The sequence below is a fragment of the Corvus brachyrhynchos genome, unplaced genomic scaffold (genome assembly GCF_000691975.1).
Source record: "Corvus brachyrhynchos isolate BGI_N302 unplaced genomic scaffold, ASM69197v1 scaffold3, whole genome shotgun sequence".
NCBI lineage: Eukaryota > Metazoa > Chordata > Aves > Passeriformes > Corvidae > Corvus > Corvus brachyrhynchos.
The window spans coordinates 10,130,679-10,146,970 of record NW_008237619.1 but is presented as its reverse complement, the minus strand read 5'-3'; the positions used below and the strand labels follow the sequence as shown (position 1 = coordinate 10,146,970).

The 16,292-nt window shown below is 40.1% G+C and overlaps 1 protein-coding gene across 1 annotated transcript in view; it reads right to left on the bottom strand.

Annotated features, from left to right (window-relative positions):
* The window catches only part of ZBTB20 (zinc finger and BTB domain containing 20), a 449,829-nt gene that overhangs the window by 119,342 nt on the left and 314,195 nt on the right, over nt 1-16,292 (bottom strand). The window lies entirely within an intron of this gene.

The following is a 16,292-nucleotide window of genomic DNA, read 5'->3' as shown; positions in this document are numbered from 1 at the left end:
GGAGTATCTAAGCTTTATTTCCAACATATTTATTTCCAAAACATATTAACCTGGGATGAAGCAATAAACAAAATTAATCAAAGCCTGATGCTCTAAATTGTAACAAGAAGACACACTCCTGTTGGACACAGAAAACAAAGGCAGATGCTCCCCAAATGTTCAAAGCTACATATCAGTCCTGTCTCCCATTCCCTTCACCAAGCTGAAAAAATTGGGGTAGTCAGGCCAGACAGTGCTCTCCAGAAGATTGTTACCAGGGGATCAGGAGAACAGTGGAAAATGACCACGGGATCCATGTGGTGTATTCCAGCACTTAAGACATGGCCTTCAACTTCTGTTTCCTGTCTAGTTACAGGGAGAGATTAGCTCTATCATTCCTCAAAGCACTTAAAAAACTCAGAGAAATATAAACGTGAGTTGTGAGAGTGAAGGAAGAGAGAGGAGCTGTCACAGGAGAGTGAGAGGGAAGGCAGGCAGCAAATCTGTTCAGAGTTGTAGCTACTATTTGTGGGAATTATGGTCCTGGTAGAGGGGAGCGTGAGAGAAAGCACGTGTACAAATCTAGTGGTTCGTTTGCAAGGGAAGTGGAGGAAACACAGCAAAGAGCAGAGACAATCATAAAAACTGAAGGGCAGGAACCAAGATGCTTATAGCATCCTTTGGACAGGCCACCCTGAGAGGCCCTTCCAACAGCAAATTTCTCTTTAAAGGAGCTGACTGCTCACACAAGTAAGGAAGAATTGCATGAGACAGAAGACAGGATGGATTCTGCCCAGACTGAAAAGCTGAAATGAAATAAAACAAAAGGAAGGGCAAGATCAAGCTTGTGGAGAGAAGGTCACTATCCTGCTTTCAGGAATCTATTATTCTAATGAACTGTAACAGGGAAGTTCTCCTGGTGGAGAAAATCTTTCCTAAGCATGTATGCCTTATCTTCCTTTTACATTTCTCCTGAAGACTTAACCATGGAACTCTATGGACTTATCTGTAGTAGATGATAGTGAAGGATTGTTAGGGGCTGGTAGTTGGGTAGTATTTCTTTCAGAATTTTGGGCAGATGGGACAGTGAGATGCAAACCAGGGAAGAACCTGAGTCAAGAGGTCTGAGCCAAAGAATGTGCCTTGGAGTCCCAGAGTTTAAAAAAAAAAAAAAAAGAAAAAAAAGTGGGAGGCATCCAGTATGGGAAAAAAAACCCAACAAAACACAGAATGGAAAATTTTAGGCTGAGGTTAGAGTTTGGCTCTGTTATAAGCAACATAAAACAAGGTCTCTTAAGGGAAAGCATCAAGCAATTTTGACAACATAGATGCCAAAGAATTCTACAAATTATGGCCCGAGATTCCGGATGTGCTGAGTAATGACTTACACCAATATTACCATCAAATTTGCTCTAAGAAGTGAACAAGATTGTCTTCCCTAATTAAAACTGTAGGGTAATTTTAGACAGGCACAATATACTAGAAGCTGCAAACTAGAATCCAGCAAAATCACCAGAACTGAAACACATTGCTTTTTTAAATGACTGCAGTCGGTCTGGACACTTGATTACCAGTTTTGTTCAAAAGAAAATATATGAAAACAAAACCTTCCCTGTAAAGTACTGGAAAAACAAGATGTGTCTGAGGAAGCTATGATTCATTCCAGGTTAGATAACTTCAGAACACGTATGCGGGAGAGAAATGGGCCAAATCCTGTTCTCACTGCCCTGTGCAATCATGCTGACTTAATTGAAACCATGAGCAGAACCTGAACCATTAAAATGCTGGGGTGAAACTTTTTATCATACGGCTCTGTTGGTCACTAGAGACATTTAACCTAATTACATTAGAGTAACACACTAGATTTCCTCAAGATATAGTATTATATAACGACATAAGAAAATGAAGTTGAAGATAGCTGACTGTTTTCCCCAGGTCTCTATGTTATAAACAGAATAGTTACCTTTCTCTATGTATGTTGCTTGTTTTCAGCCCAGTATGGCTCTGTTTGTTGGGATGGACAAATGGAATCCACTGACTTTTTTTTATATCGAATTCCTAGCGTTAATTAATCAATATTACTTGGAAGATGTTGTGGCCACTGAACAGAATAGCCAAGGGCTAATCTTAAATCTGTCCTTGCTTCACTGTGGTCAGATTCTGTTCCCCTTCTCTTTCTTTGCTACATGAATAAATTCCATTTAACTCACAAAGACTATGAGACAAGCAAGGTCTAAATGTTAAGGCTGTTTAGGACTCTAGCTCCCCCTGAGTTTAATGAGAATAAGGTTCATAAACACTGAATAATAGCTATTTACCGGGAGTTAAGATGCTGAAAACCAGTGGTATGAGTTACATTATATAAGCTGATAACAGATTTATGAGGCTAACTACAATTTTCAAAAGTGACTGAGGTGTTCACGTTGAAGTCCATTGGAAGTCAGTAAAATTTTGGCTGCAAACCATGCTGAAATATATTACCTTTGTTAGCTTAAGGATTGCTTACTTTCAACAAAACTAACATCTTAGGTGCCAAAGTCATTTTTGCAATTGGCATTCAGTTGCTTCTTAGACTTTATTCACTAAATGGCTTGAGTTAACCTGCTTCAAGTGCCTTCTTAGAAGTAAATTGGGACAGCAATTCTGCTCTATTTCTGCAAAGTGATTTAGGATCTCTCTGATGTAATGCACTACGCCAAGGTGAGCAAAGTTAGTCCTTTAGCCCCAGACTAGGAAGAAGCAGGCTTGAAGGACTGACAACAAATTCAGATAATCCTAAAATGACTGTTCTTGCCTCAAAGCATTTTCACCCTTTACTGATATGGAACCAGTGAGGGGCACAGCTTTATCATATGTAATATACTCAGTGAATTGGATCTAAGATGCAATCTTGTCTCTCCTCCCATTCTCGGTGCACTACACCTGCCCAGTATCAAAACTAAAATTTACTCCCAGTGGAAGATAAAGAAAATCATTTACTAGAGAATTCCTCAGTTCAAAGGGGGCCGAATGGAGCCAGTGTCATGCTGGGGGGAAAGAACAGACTCAGCTGAAATTCAGTGGAGCCCTTTAAAAGATCTGAGGGGGCAAAGAGGCTGCACTGTGTCTCTCACATAGCAGAGACAGATTACAGCAGAATTAAATTGAGGATTTTAGTGGATATAATTGTTGTTTTTATATATTAATGAATAACAATAATACATGATTCTAAACTGAATACCAGGTTTGACATTTAATCTGAGTGCTTATACCATCCATAAATGTTCATAAACGTCACAAGACCCCTACCCTTTGATTGAATTACAATCTAGTATGCAATTTAGGAAACACGGATTAATCTACATAGATTTATATTTCTGCAGGTTACACAGTTATTTGTTGATTTATACCCTTTCCCCCTAAGTGTCCTTTCCATTGAGAATCCAGGAACATACATGCAAATCTTTAATAGGAGAGCAGCTCAAAATCCAGTGACTAGCAGCAGATGGAAGCTTGGTTCAGGGAAATCTATACTAATTATCATCTGCTTTTTGAAGTCACCTCTGCTAATGGCCAGCAAAATCTTAGTCCCTGTGATATCTTCTATTACCTTCACATTACTTGTTACTACAGCCAGCAATCACCTAACATCTTTCTTGGCAATGCTGTGCAATTAAATCGCCTTTCAATCAGCTTGCTGAGGAATCCAGGGATGGAAACTGCTTTAATATTAGGAGTTAATTAAAAAAATGCAGAGGAAGGCAGTCAAATGTTATGTTAGCATACCAGAAATATGACAACACCTTAGCCACAGATGTCACACACAAGGTAAGGGGCCACATCAGGAAAAGCAATGTGGCAATGTAGAGAGGAAAATTACCTTCAAGTTCTCCCTTTTTTTTTTTCCTGTGGTCATGCTACTTGAAGTGACCACCTCCTTTAGCAGTCAAAATATCTGGAATTTCAGTGACCTGTATTAACAGGCTCCACTGCACAATGGTGTTTGCTTGGGGACTGATAATGACACCGGCTCAAGCACTGTGTCACAGCACACAAATGGTCCAAAAGGCCCATCAGAGAAAAAGCAGTTCAGCAGATCTTGACCCACAGAGAGGCCCAATCCTGCTCCTTTTGAAAGTGAGCAAGTCTTTGCAAAGGGCTAACAGGGCACATTGCTTTTCTTCCTCTGCATCTTCACCTCTGTGTGCCTAGCAGAAGAAGCAGCTCCACAGCCCAGCCCTTGTCGTCGTGGACTCACTCATTCATACAAGACTGAGGAGAAGGGCTGGCTACTCTGTTTAATAAGACAGGAAATGAACATCACTCAGTTGAGCTAGTGCTTGGAAAGGGATGAACTAAGGAGATGGTTTTACAACTGACAGGTTATTGCAGGGAGGGAGAAAGCTCACATGGGAGAGGACACTGCAAATACAGCTCAAGAGCCAGTTATATGGCCATGTATAAACCCTTAGTCTGCAATATTGGAGAACCAAAATAAAATGATCTTTAGGAAATGACAAGGAGTTTTTCTATGTACATTAGAATTAACAGAAGTCTGTGTACATTGGCACACATGTATGTATTTTCATTATGAATCATGAAAGAATTTGAAAAGAAATCTAATCAACTACAGGTGCACATGCTCTTTTTAACGAAATAAACAGCCAAATTGTGGTTCTGTAAAGAATGCAGTGATGACACGACAACAATTTTGAATCAAAATTAATTGATAATATTTCCATCACTCATTTTCCAAAGACAGGGTTTGTTTAGAAGCTGTAGTCCACCAAAGATAACAGAAATGGTAACTGTTTCCTCTCTCAAATTTGAAGACAGAATGCCTTGCTGTTTGCCTTAACACATACTATAAAGGAATTATGACACAGCTCAAGTTTATATTTTCTTTCACTAGTGTATTTAATGTTACTAGTGTACTTAATATTGCTGTTAAATTTGGGCTGCAAAGTGTAGTAAAAGGAGACTTTTAAGTTTTTTTTTGGTAACTAAGAATGGTTAAAATTTTAGCCTTGTCTTTTTCACATCGAGAAATATGTACTGGAAAAAGTAGACTTCGAATGTGCATTACAAATGCACACACACAAAAATGCTTTTATAAACCAGAAAACTTCATGGACCCACAACTAGAAAATACAAAAGAAAAATCTTGCTGGCATAGATTTTTCAGCACACACTGCTTGCCAGGAAGGCTGGGTAATATTATGTTTTGATAAGACAAATTAATCCAATCCAAATTTGGACTTTCATGTATACGTAAGCTAATTCAAAAAGACATCAAGCTGACTTATTCCACAGGTAACTCAGCCCAAAATAAGTCCTAACAGCTGTTCCCAGTGAAAACACTGAGACAGATGAAACAAGAACAGTAATCTCTTGCATCTGCAAACTGAACTCTAATTATCATTCATTGGAGGTCTCTTGCTCCCCAAGAAGAACTTCAGTCAAGAAAAGTCTCTATACAAAGCACCTCTGAGCAAAACATCTTTAAAAGAAGAGCAGGAGAGTTCTCTGGAAGCAACAGCACATTACAGCTTCAGCAGCAGTTGCTTTAAGGGGCTCAGGGTGAGGGCAACACTTGCAAAATGTGAGAAAGACGAAAGGTTAAATAAATTCTTGTATTGTAATGTAAATGTAGCATTTTGACCATGCATCTTGACTTAAAAGATGGCCTGGAACAGTACTACTTTTATCTTCCTGTAACTAACCACTGACTACATCTTTGAGGGATTTGTTACCATAAGTGAAATCAGGGCATTTTGCTGGCAGGTGCCTGGCCAGTGCAGCCTCACACAGCTCATCCCACTGGCAGAAGGAGGCTGCCCAGCACCACCTCCCAGTGCCACAGCACTGCCCTGTTCCTGCTGCCCACCACCACCCTGGAGTGCTGCACGGACAAGGAAATCACTGCTAGGGGACTAATTCCGGGAAACAGAATACCTGGGAAGGGGTGGCCACTGCCAAAATAACTCACAGCACCCACTTCTGACTGCCGAAGGGGCTTGTGCTGTAGGCCAGCTTCACTGCTCTGGTGGCAGCTGCTGCCTGCTCCTGTCTGTAATCTTTCCCAGGCTCCTGATGCCCTTCTCCCTCGTTTTCGGGCCGTGTGTGCTCCCATCAAGAGACTGTGAAGGAGCAAAGGTGCCACTGGAAAGATGTTGGTTGCATTGAGACTGGGTTGTTCCCACCCAGCATACAGCCTGCTCCCTGTTCACTCTTGGAGAGAAAAGAGAGGTCAGCTGTTGACCAGATGAGTCGTCTTGGTGGTCCAGAAGCAATCTGGGCATTTCCATTTTATAAAATATGTTGTGTTGGTTACTCTTGGCACTTAGAACTCAGCTTTGAAACCTTAAATAGAAGAAAACAGAAAACATATCTACCTAAATATAAAAGGATATATACCTAAAGGTTCTGGCTGCCTTTCAGGATCAGAGCTTAAAAATTACATCTTGGCTCTGCTTATACTTGTAGGTGAATTTTCTGTTCTGAGGGAGTGTGGTTGAAGTGGCAGCTCACAAGTTGGATCTGTTGTCTTACACTGTAGCCACATCAAGTCATGCTCTCCTTATTGCAAGGTGGATGAGCAATGAAGCATCTTTGCTTCCCTGCTTGGAGGTTTGCAGACCTAGTGCATGGTCCATGTTCCCTACATCCTCTCAAGTACTTGTCCTGAACTCTGCTGTTCCAAAACTGGACTGCACAGCATGAGAAAATACAATCAAATAATACTGAATTATTTAGGCAGATGACACTTGAGTAACCAAAATGTTAAACTGAGAAAGTAAGGTACTAAGAACTAAATGCATCTTTATTAATAATAGCAATCAGTGAATTTACTATTAATAAGGAGATAATTGCTATAAAATCTAGTGATACATACAAATAGGCTACTAATGTGAGGAAGTGACCCTGAAAAAGTTACTGGTTGGGAGCTTTCTATTGCTAATTGTTATTTGCTTTCTGGGTACTAATGTTCCTCCATCATTATCTGATAAATCTAGTGGTGTTGTGATCACTTCTCTAAATGGTGTCCTTGGATCATATGTGGTCCCAAGAGCCATGACACTCCACTGTACGTAATTTATTTCCACAGCAAGACGTGCTGACTCTCCATAATATTTCTTTCATTTTAACATCTGACTAACATTCAATTTGGGACATAAGTACTCTGATATATCATTTTCCCCTGATGGCACTGCAGAGCAGAACTGAAGGGCACTGGCTGAGTGTACGAGTACTGCAATACCTGGAGAACAGGCTGGGCTGGAGTGGGGAACACTGCTAAGCCTGAGCTGCAAGGGGACTGGAGGGCTGTGCAGCGATGTTGGGGTCTGCTGCTGGGGGGCAGAGGGTATGAGCAGAGTTCTGGCAAACCCCAGGCTGAGGTTACACCGGACTTTAAAAATCCAGCTTGCTCTCTTTGGTGAGAGGTGCATGGTTTAGGACTTGACTGTGAGGGTGTTTGTTAAATCAGGAGCAAAATGGCAGCAAGATCATTATGGAAAAGTGTGAGCATGTCAGATCCATCACCACAATCATTTAAAGAAACTGTCAGGATGTTTTCTTGACTGCCTATCCATAAAGAAATCACAACCTGACTCTATGAAGACCTATAGGAAAATCCTAACCTGACAGATACCATAGTCAAGAGCAGCAAATCCTAGAAAGATTAGAGAGCATATGGCTTGTGCTCCATCTTTTAAAATTTGTACTGCTTCGAACATGAGATGTGTTCTTGTGAGAGTACACAACACTTGGAACAAGACGAAAAGCATTACAGAAGGATTTCACTTGCCTTTAAACCCCTGCAGACACACTGAAGTCACTGGGGTCATGCAACTGTATGCAGTGTTAAGCCCTCGGCATCTACAAAGACAGGTTAAGTATGTGTTTTTTCCGAGTTTTCCAGAAGGAGAACCAACTGTTTTTCTCCTACAAGGCCATAATCAATACTTTGGAATTTATCTTTCACCTGTTTCTTCTCACTTTATGCCTATTAAAATAAACCAAAACTACCTTATAAAGCTCCACTAAAATGGCTTCTGGGAACAACAGTCTCCATTTCGTATTTGGTATGAGAACAGCATATTTTGTAGGACGCTGTTACTTCTGTGATGCGTGCGCTGAAAACTGAGTTTCAGGGTGACTAAACTTTACATTGCTCTTTTATATGGGAATGAGTGGCTAAAGCGTCAAGAATGCAGTCTCCTACCAATGAATTTGATCCCTCTTATCAAATGATATGATGTTGTTTTATAGGAACCTGTTCCTAAGTTTTACTGCCAATATATCCAAACCACCTTCCCTCTTGAATCCTTGTTACATCAGTTTAACTTTGATATGCCTCCCTCCCTCACCCTCACCACCAAGGTGATACTGCAGGAAGGGAGTTTAAGTTGTGCAACAGCAGAGTAGCTTAGATGGCATTTTTCACCAACTCTTCTATCTTAACTGGAGTATTCATTTGATAATATAGATAGAGAATGAGACAGCGTAGTTGGCTGAATCAAATCATTGCAAGATGTAATTGAAGGGAAAAGGTAAAAGAAGTCATACTGTAAGTACCTAGCACCTTCTCTAGTAGGACTTAGCTTAGAAGTGACACTCTTGTTCCAGTCCTGAACTTCCTCTCCTGAGCAACCAAAACATCTCAGGCTATCTCAACCTGGGAATTTCCTTTGCTGACCCAGTCAACAAGTAGAAATGATACTTATAACTGAATTGTGCGTTATGTTTTGTGAAAGGCTGAATTATTCATAGGATTTTCTAAACTCCCCAGTTTTCCCTAACACAGTACAGCTTATCCATATCTATACAGCTCATCCAGAGAGCAACTAGCATGCCTTAAAGTTGTGGAGTTCAATATACAGTCTCAGGAGCTTTATTTGTAAAAAAAAAACCAAACAAATCCCCAGCCAGCTGAACATCACCTTTAGCTTTATAGGGGTAATTCTCCTTATTCCCAATTTATGGAATGAAAAAAGGAAAGATGAGAAAGCTAAACTGATCTTGAAGCTGATCAATACTAAGGCAGAACTATGAAATGAACTCACATCTTTTGATGCCCAGTTTAGAGCCTGTATCACATCAAATGAGAAGAAAAATCCTCACAGAAACCTGAAAAGCCACCTGCATGCTCCTTTCTGTGAAAAAAATCCCTTTGATTGCTAAAGCCAAACCAAACAGCAGACACAAAGATTTTACCAAGTCTCTTAGTGGTGAGTCATAGTTTATGCTACTTATCAGCTTTCCTGCAAAGCTAAGTGTCCATTTCACAAAGACAAAACCAAAACCAAACAACTCCAAGAACTCATCCAAACTCAGTTTACATAGTTCACTGCATCCATTCAATTCAGAAATGTAAACCCCTCTTTAAGGGTTGGATTTGAATATAATCATTATATTATTTTCCCAGTTATCTAAAAATGCAACAACTTACGATGACCAAAAAGAAGTGAGTTGGTTTAAGATGCAGCACAATGAACTGGTTTTAAAGTCTAAGAACATGTCACTTCTTTAGATGGACCCTGTCTCATAAGTGACTGCAGAGTTATACTCAGGGTTAGTTTGGGAGACTGTTGGTGGGGGAGGAAAGACTCAGATCCAATGGATACTGTATAGCATGAAAGCAATGCTACCTTTATTTTGCAACCCATTGTTTTCATACGAACATGAATCAGTGAGATAAACTATGCCAATTTCTTCATAGCTGACTTGTTACAGGATATTGTTTGAGTCTTCACTAATGACTCCTTGAGGTTGGATATTACTGTGATTAGAAGTTGGGAGGATAGAGGTCTGAGACCTTTCAAAGGAAATATTTTGTTCAGAACTGTTACAAGAAAATAAAGTCAGCATTACAGTAACTTTAACAACCCAACCAGGATAATGGTCTGCTCATGTAGACAGTGCTTTTGCTATTTCAAATGAGGGAGATAAAGTTCATGTAAGATGGGAAGCTGAGATATCCAGCTATTCAGTCTGGGCAGTCAGAAAGCTGTCAGCTTGAGAAATATGAGTATCTGTGGAAATGCACTGGACAAGGAAGGAAGGCGAAGTTATTAGCAGTTGCAAAAAAAAGAACAACCCCAAAACCGAAAAACCAAACCAAACCAAAAAACTAAAAAAAACCCCCAAAACAACAAAAAAACCCCAAACCCCACAAAAAAAACCCCTCCTTAAAAATTTACTTTTTGTTTGGGGCACAGATAAATGAATTAATGAATCTGAGATGCTTCAATACCCTTGGAAGCCTACTGAGACAGATTTTGGTTTTATGCTAAAGCAGGCTGTAGGCAATGCTATTCTGCGCTGACAATTATCCCAGAAAGTCTGGTGGCTGTGCTCATCACCGAGGTTGGCATGAAAAGTTCTACTGGCTTTACTGAGAGTGAAATGCAGAAGCAGCTCTACATCATGTTCATTTGTAGCAAAGGCAGATAAAAAGCATTCCCTGAAGACAAACACAGGTTTTGTGGGATCTGACTCCCCTCCAGGCTCCTATCTGCTTTAGCCACAAAATCTTAGTTTCCTTATTGCCAAAACCTGACATTAAAATAACTCACTTCCTTAGAAAGCATGATGTGAGAGAATGCATTTTAAAACAAAGCATCCTTTTCTTTCATTATCAGCTCCAGCTTTAATCACCAGCATCTAGCAATTGCCAGTATGGCAGGATCAGAACCAGCAGTGTTTGCCCAGACCCCTTTAAAACCTCCAATAGTGCAAAGTATCTGGCAGAGGTACCACCAGACTATGGTGGATCTTCATTGGAGGATTTCAAGTAAACCATGTATTTGAGAAAAACTAGAGAGTTTCCTTATTCAAAGCACTCAACTATTTCCATTTCAGTGCAAGTGGAATGGTAAAAAACACTGAGAAATGTCTTACATGTGCAGAGCTTTTTAATGCACTCATATCAACAGACCAACCTACACACTTTAAGAACTAAGACCATGTCTCTATCCTAAAAGAGCCTTGAAGAAAAGTTAAGGACTAGACCACAGAGAAGACTCATTTACTAAGAGAGCTATACAGAAAGTGTCTGTGTTCCCTCAAAATACATTTTCCTGGGGACAGGTCAGGGATAAGACATAATATGTAACCTGAGAGATGATCACTGTTTTCTAGCTTCAAAGAAGGGAAAACCATGTGAGCAAACAACCTCCCCCATGTGCACCACACAAAAGTGATCACTGGGAAGAGTTTAATGGAATCAGCTTGTCAAAATGATGAAACTGAAAAAGCTTTTACAGATTATGTCCATGACAAAAACTTTAGCATAATGTATATAGTGCAGAGTGTTTTTTGTCATGGCAAAAAGGAAGGAATATCATTAATTTAGACACTAAGTGTAAGGTTCTGCTGAAAATCTCCATGGGATAAATTGCAGAAATACAGCCTTGACCAGACAAATGGAGCCAGGCAAGTCCCAGGTCTTGTTAGAAGTTATCGAAAGTGCCATTGAGATTTAAAGTCTGTCATCTCCGGTAGATGATAAGAAAAGGGTTGGGCTGTTTTCTTCAGATCTACAAGCATCTGGCTACAGTCTTGCTGGGGCATATACATGATTGGAATCGAAAATGAGCTCTTTTAAAAGTGCTTCTTAAAGGGACCCTATTCATACACAGTACTTTCTCCCCAAATCTTTTATGGGAAAAAAGCTCATTACGGTCACACAGACAAATGCTGTATAATCTTTCACCCTGTCCACTAGCAACGTGTTCAATCCAATTTACAGCACTTCCCGCTATTCTACTTCTGGACTCCCCACACAGCTCTCCTAAATGCATACCCATCCTGACCCACTGCTCCCCACCTGCTGCTCTTTCAATTTCAGGCTTCCCTGGAGCACTGACTGCCATTTATGCCTAATAGCAAGGTGGAGCAACTTGATTATACAACTCTGAAAAGTGAAATTTCTGAGCCATTTTTAGACATAGAAACACCATAATTAAGACACATATTACTGTATGTTGGAATGCTCTGAGACAGGGATGAGAATGGCCTTCACTTCAGGAAATGTCATTTTGTACCCATGACAATATATATTCATCTGAAAAACAAAACTTTCTGATTGAAGTTCCTTTAAACTCCTTCTCAGCTTGCTGACAGATCTATCCTTTCTCTTTACATCCATGTCAGCTCTAAGGGAAGTAAGGGCTGGCAATTAGTAGAGAGAAGTTTTCAAGGATTCATTTACCGGGCAAATTCATACACTTATCTGCCTTTGGAAGGTCCACCAGTAGATTCAATTTTTTTTCCAACAAAGCCTATTTTTTTCATCTACCTTGGGCAATGCTGCTCACTAAAAACATACAATCTGCTTCAAGTACTTGACATTTGGAGCAGGGGTGCATAGATGGCATCAAGCAGTGCAATAGACCACGTCACACAACTGACATACAGCATTGTTTTTGCATCCTGACAGCATTAATGTTAAACCTTGAGCCCTCAAACCATGTACTCAAACCCATGCTTAAATCTAAATGTGTGAATGCAATGGGATTCAAGAATATAATTAAAATTCAACCTTTACTTCAGGATCCATTAAACAGAAATGGACTTATGTAGGTGTTTAAATGGTCTGCTTTGTAAATACAGCTGAAGTAAGAATTGGGAAGAAGAGATGAAGACATCATTGTGAACTGGATACACTCAGAATTAGAGGGGAAAAAAATGCTACTGTGAAATTATAAAAGATGGTGACTTCTTTTAGAAGACTAAAAGCATTTTTGATGCAATTCTAGATTTCCTGATACTCTATAGCTTCCTGGTTAGGGATGCAGTTTGATTTTCTCTCACTATTTTTCCTTAAGCTAGTCCATCACCACTTGGAGAAGATCAAGCCAACTCCTGGGCTGATTCCTTTACCTGCACAAGGGAGGTGAGAAGCATGTGCAAAAAGCCATCTCTCACAGTACTTACCACTTACAGGGCAAGCTGATAGTTCCCTGCCTGAAAGTGTGTGAACACGTGATTTTTCAAGCCTGCCTGCTTGAATGTTTGTGCAAAGCAAACATGCAAAGGGTGTGACTGCAGCCCGAGCAAACTCATTTAGAAAAGTAAGCGAATACTCCTGGACTTTTTGCCTGTGTGTGCATTAATGTCCACACAGTTGCTCTTTTATTAGGTGTAAGTGGCCTTTCTGGTTGACACTGAGAAACAGAGCATCAGTCTCATCCCAAGGATACATGCACATCTGCCAGCTTCCCTCATCTGTCAATACAAACATGCACAGGGTAGGAGCAGGGGTGAATCAGAAGGACTGAATGGGACTGACAATAGGGCTTGCATCAAAGGTAGTATTTCCCCCTCTCTCTGAAATGCAGACATTTTACAAGCCTTTCTCCCTGAAGGAATTAGGATTAGACTTCAAAGCCGCAGAACAAAACAGAGTCATACAGGCACACAATTATTGGACTAAGTCCATGGACAATGATACCAAGGGGTTTAACGTTCATGAGATCTTTTCAGGCTGTTGTAGTATCCTTTCTGTTCTGAGAGCTCTCTTGCCAGAGATAGCCTCCAAGCCCTCTGGTAGCCGCTGTATTCACTGGCATGACAGCACCATGTGTCCCCAGCCTCACCGGTGGTATCGTATTCCCACTAGAAAGATTCAGTACACATCTTTCATGTTTCTTAATAAAGGAAAGGATTACAAGGTACTAAGAGTATCAGACTTAACCCCACCAGTTCCTCTTTCACCCCAATTCTCTTCCAAGATACTTATTACATCAATTCTAAATTAATTTATCTTAGGTAAACAGCACAAAAATATTATAAACAGAATCAACTCTTCTTCAACTTGCAACACATTTTTTTTTCTTTTACATTCTTTACAAATAGAAGAGGAAAAAAATAATATATGTACATAACGGCAAATGTTCTCCCACTATTTTTCTTTTTTTCTGTTTTTTAAACTGTTTTTATCTTATATAAACAGTGGTGATGGAACTATAAACACCATTATTCCACCTCCATGTTAATACTCTTATTATCTTGCATAAACAGAAGTGAACGAATATGTACATGACACCAATCAATCCTTAGGAAAAAAAAAAGAGAGAAGTTTTTATCTTTTATAAACAGCGGAGGAAGAACTTAATGAATTCAAAATGTAGTTTTCCTGTTTATATTATTATGATCCGAAAGTAGAAACCAAATGATGTATATTCAACATCGTGCACGCAGCCAGTTATGAAATACTTTCTGCTGACTTCAAGAGTAAACGCAGCGCCAGTGAAATCTGCAGGTCTGAGGGGTTTGAAAACTGGTGGTCTGCCTTGAACCACAGAGCAGGGAATGTGTTGTCTTCTCCTATGATACTTTTCCAAAGTTCTTCAGCCCCTTCCTTGAAGGGCCACCCAAGATAAAACACAATAGCTCAATCTCTATGATGAACCCTTAGTACTTGGTCTGTCTGGTGAGATTGCCAGATATGGGGAGGTAATTAATACAGATGGGTTTTGTGTAATGTGGACACCTGCCACTAGAAACTGGGCTCAAACCCCTAAGTCATTTCACAGAGGCCACCCAACAGCTGTTCAACAGTAATGACTTTGGGGCATGATTGACCTAGGTCAGATTTAAACAAGTAACTTCAAGCTGATAGGCTCCATATGTCAGTACTAATCTCCATAACCACCCACGCCTTCTGCTTTCTTATTTTTGCGTGTGCTTTTTTCTGGCTGATCTTCTAAAGCCCATCTCTCCAAGCCTGAAAGATTCTTCCCTCTACCTCATACATCAGCCTTAACCAGGATGAAGTGTAGTTGCAATTTTTTCCCCTTTACCATAGCTTTCTATAGTGGATCCTCCCTTCCTTTGCTTTAGTCATGCGGAGTCCACCTCTTTCTCACCCTAAACTGTCAGCAGTGGCTGCTGCGTTTCCCACAACGGGTGAGTAGAGGAGATTCTTTTTTTCCAGGGCCTGTCCATTTTCAAAAAAGGGGCTGCTCTCCAGGTTGGTGATGCTCTTCTCTGCTGTTATCCTTTGCAAAAGCAAGATGCATTTTGTTTCAGCCAGTCTGGGCATAAACACAAGCTGGGGTCTCCTACATAGCTGGGTGCAACTGGCAGACCAGGTGGTCAGCCTTGCATTTCCTTCAAAAGCATTTATTCTGAAGCTCCAAGACTTTACACAACTTTAACTTGTATCCCGCTTTCCCATCCCTAGAAAAGTTGGGATCCATGCACAGGAAGGGAAGATCACTTGAAAAATGAGGACCCAATTCCACTGAACAGATTTTAACAGGATGCATGGTTTGAACCACCTGCTAAAGGGCAAAAATCTCTTCTATGGGTTACTATACGTACTAAGAAGACCACAAAGGAAAACGTCTGTAAAAAAATTCAGAAAATTTGAGATATTTGGGCCAATGAGGGACTGCAGATCCCCCCTGTTCTAGGAATTAGAAGAAAGAGTTTTGCTTGGCAGCAATCTGCTTTGCTGCACTTCAGACTGTGAAAAAACTTTCCTAAAATTATAATTGCTCAGATAATCATGATGCACTGATAGTGAATATAGAAACAGTGTTGTCCTGACTTGTTTCCCTCCTTTGTTTTCCATGTATTCCACTTATTTTCTATATTTGTACATACTCTGAGATCCAGTTAGTGACCCTTCTGCTTGTTATTAGAGAAGATCCCTGAGATCCACAGCTGTGGTCAGCAGGATCTGTCTGAATTTTCCCTCCTCACAGGCATGTTAAGTCTACAATTTGCAGCCTCTATCTATAAAGGCTTTTTCAAGCACCAAATTAAACACACAGGGAGAAGTGAGGCCTTTCAGAGGAGGGTAGCCAGAAATAGAAGAAAAAAAACATATTTCACCATTTGTTTTGAAAACACCAAAAATGATTAAAACATATTATAAATGAAACCAAACTAAGAAAAAAAATATCTTACCATATGAACAAATTCCCTGCCAAGTTCCATTTTTAAATCAAAGCCATTTTAGGCTCATATGTCGAAGAAGAGAGTCTTAAACTAACAAACTTATGTAATGGATTTTAAAAATCTGCACAGACGTGCTTAACTGAAATTGCCAAATCTGTTCGGACTACATGAGGAGAGAGGAGGAGGAAAGAGAAGGACGTAAAAAGGTTTGGGATTCATCTGTGCAACTGCCCCCAAGTTGAGACTCCCTTTGAAGTTGGATCCAGCTTTCAAGGAGCCAAGAATGATGACTCACTCTAATTTAGTTTCTCCCCCTGCCCCCTTTCAGTAGACCTCAAAATCTGGGACAAATACTAACAGGCTTCCTTACCCATAGTAAAAATTATGAACTTACATGTAGATAGCAAAGGGAGAGAAAA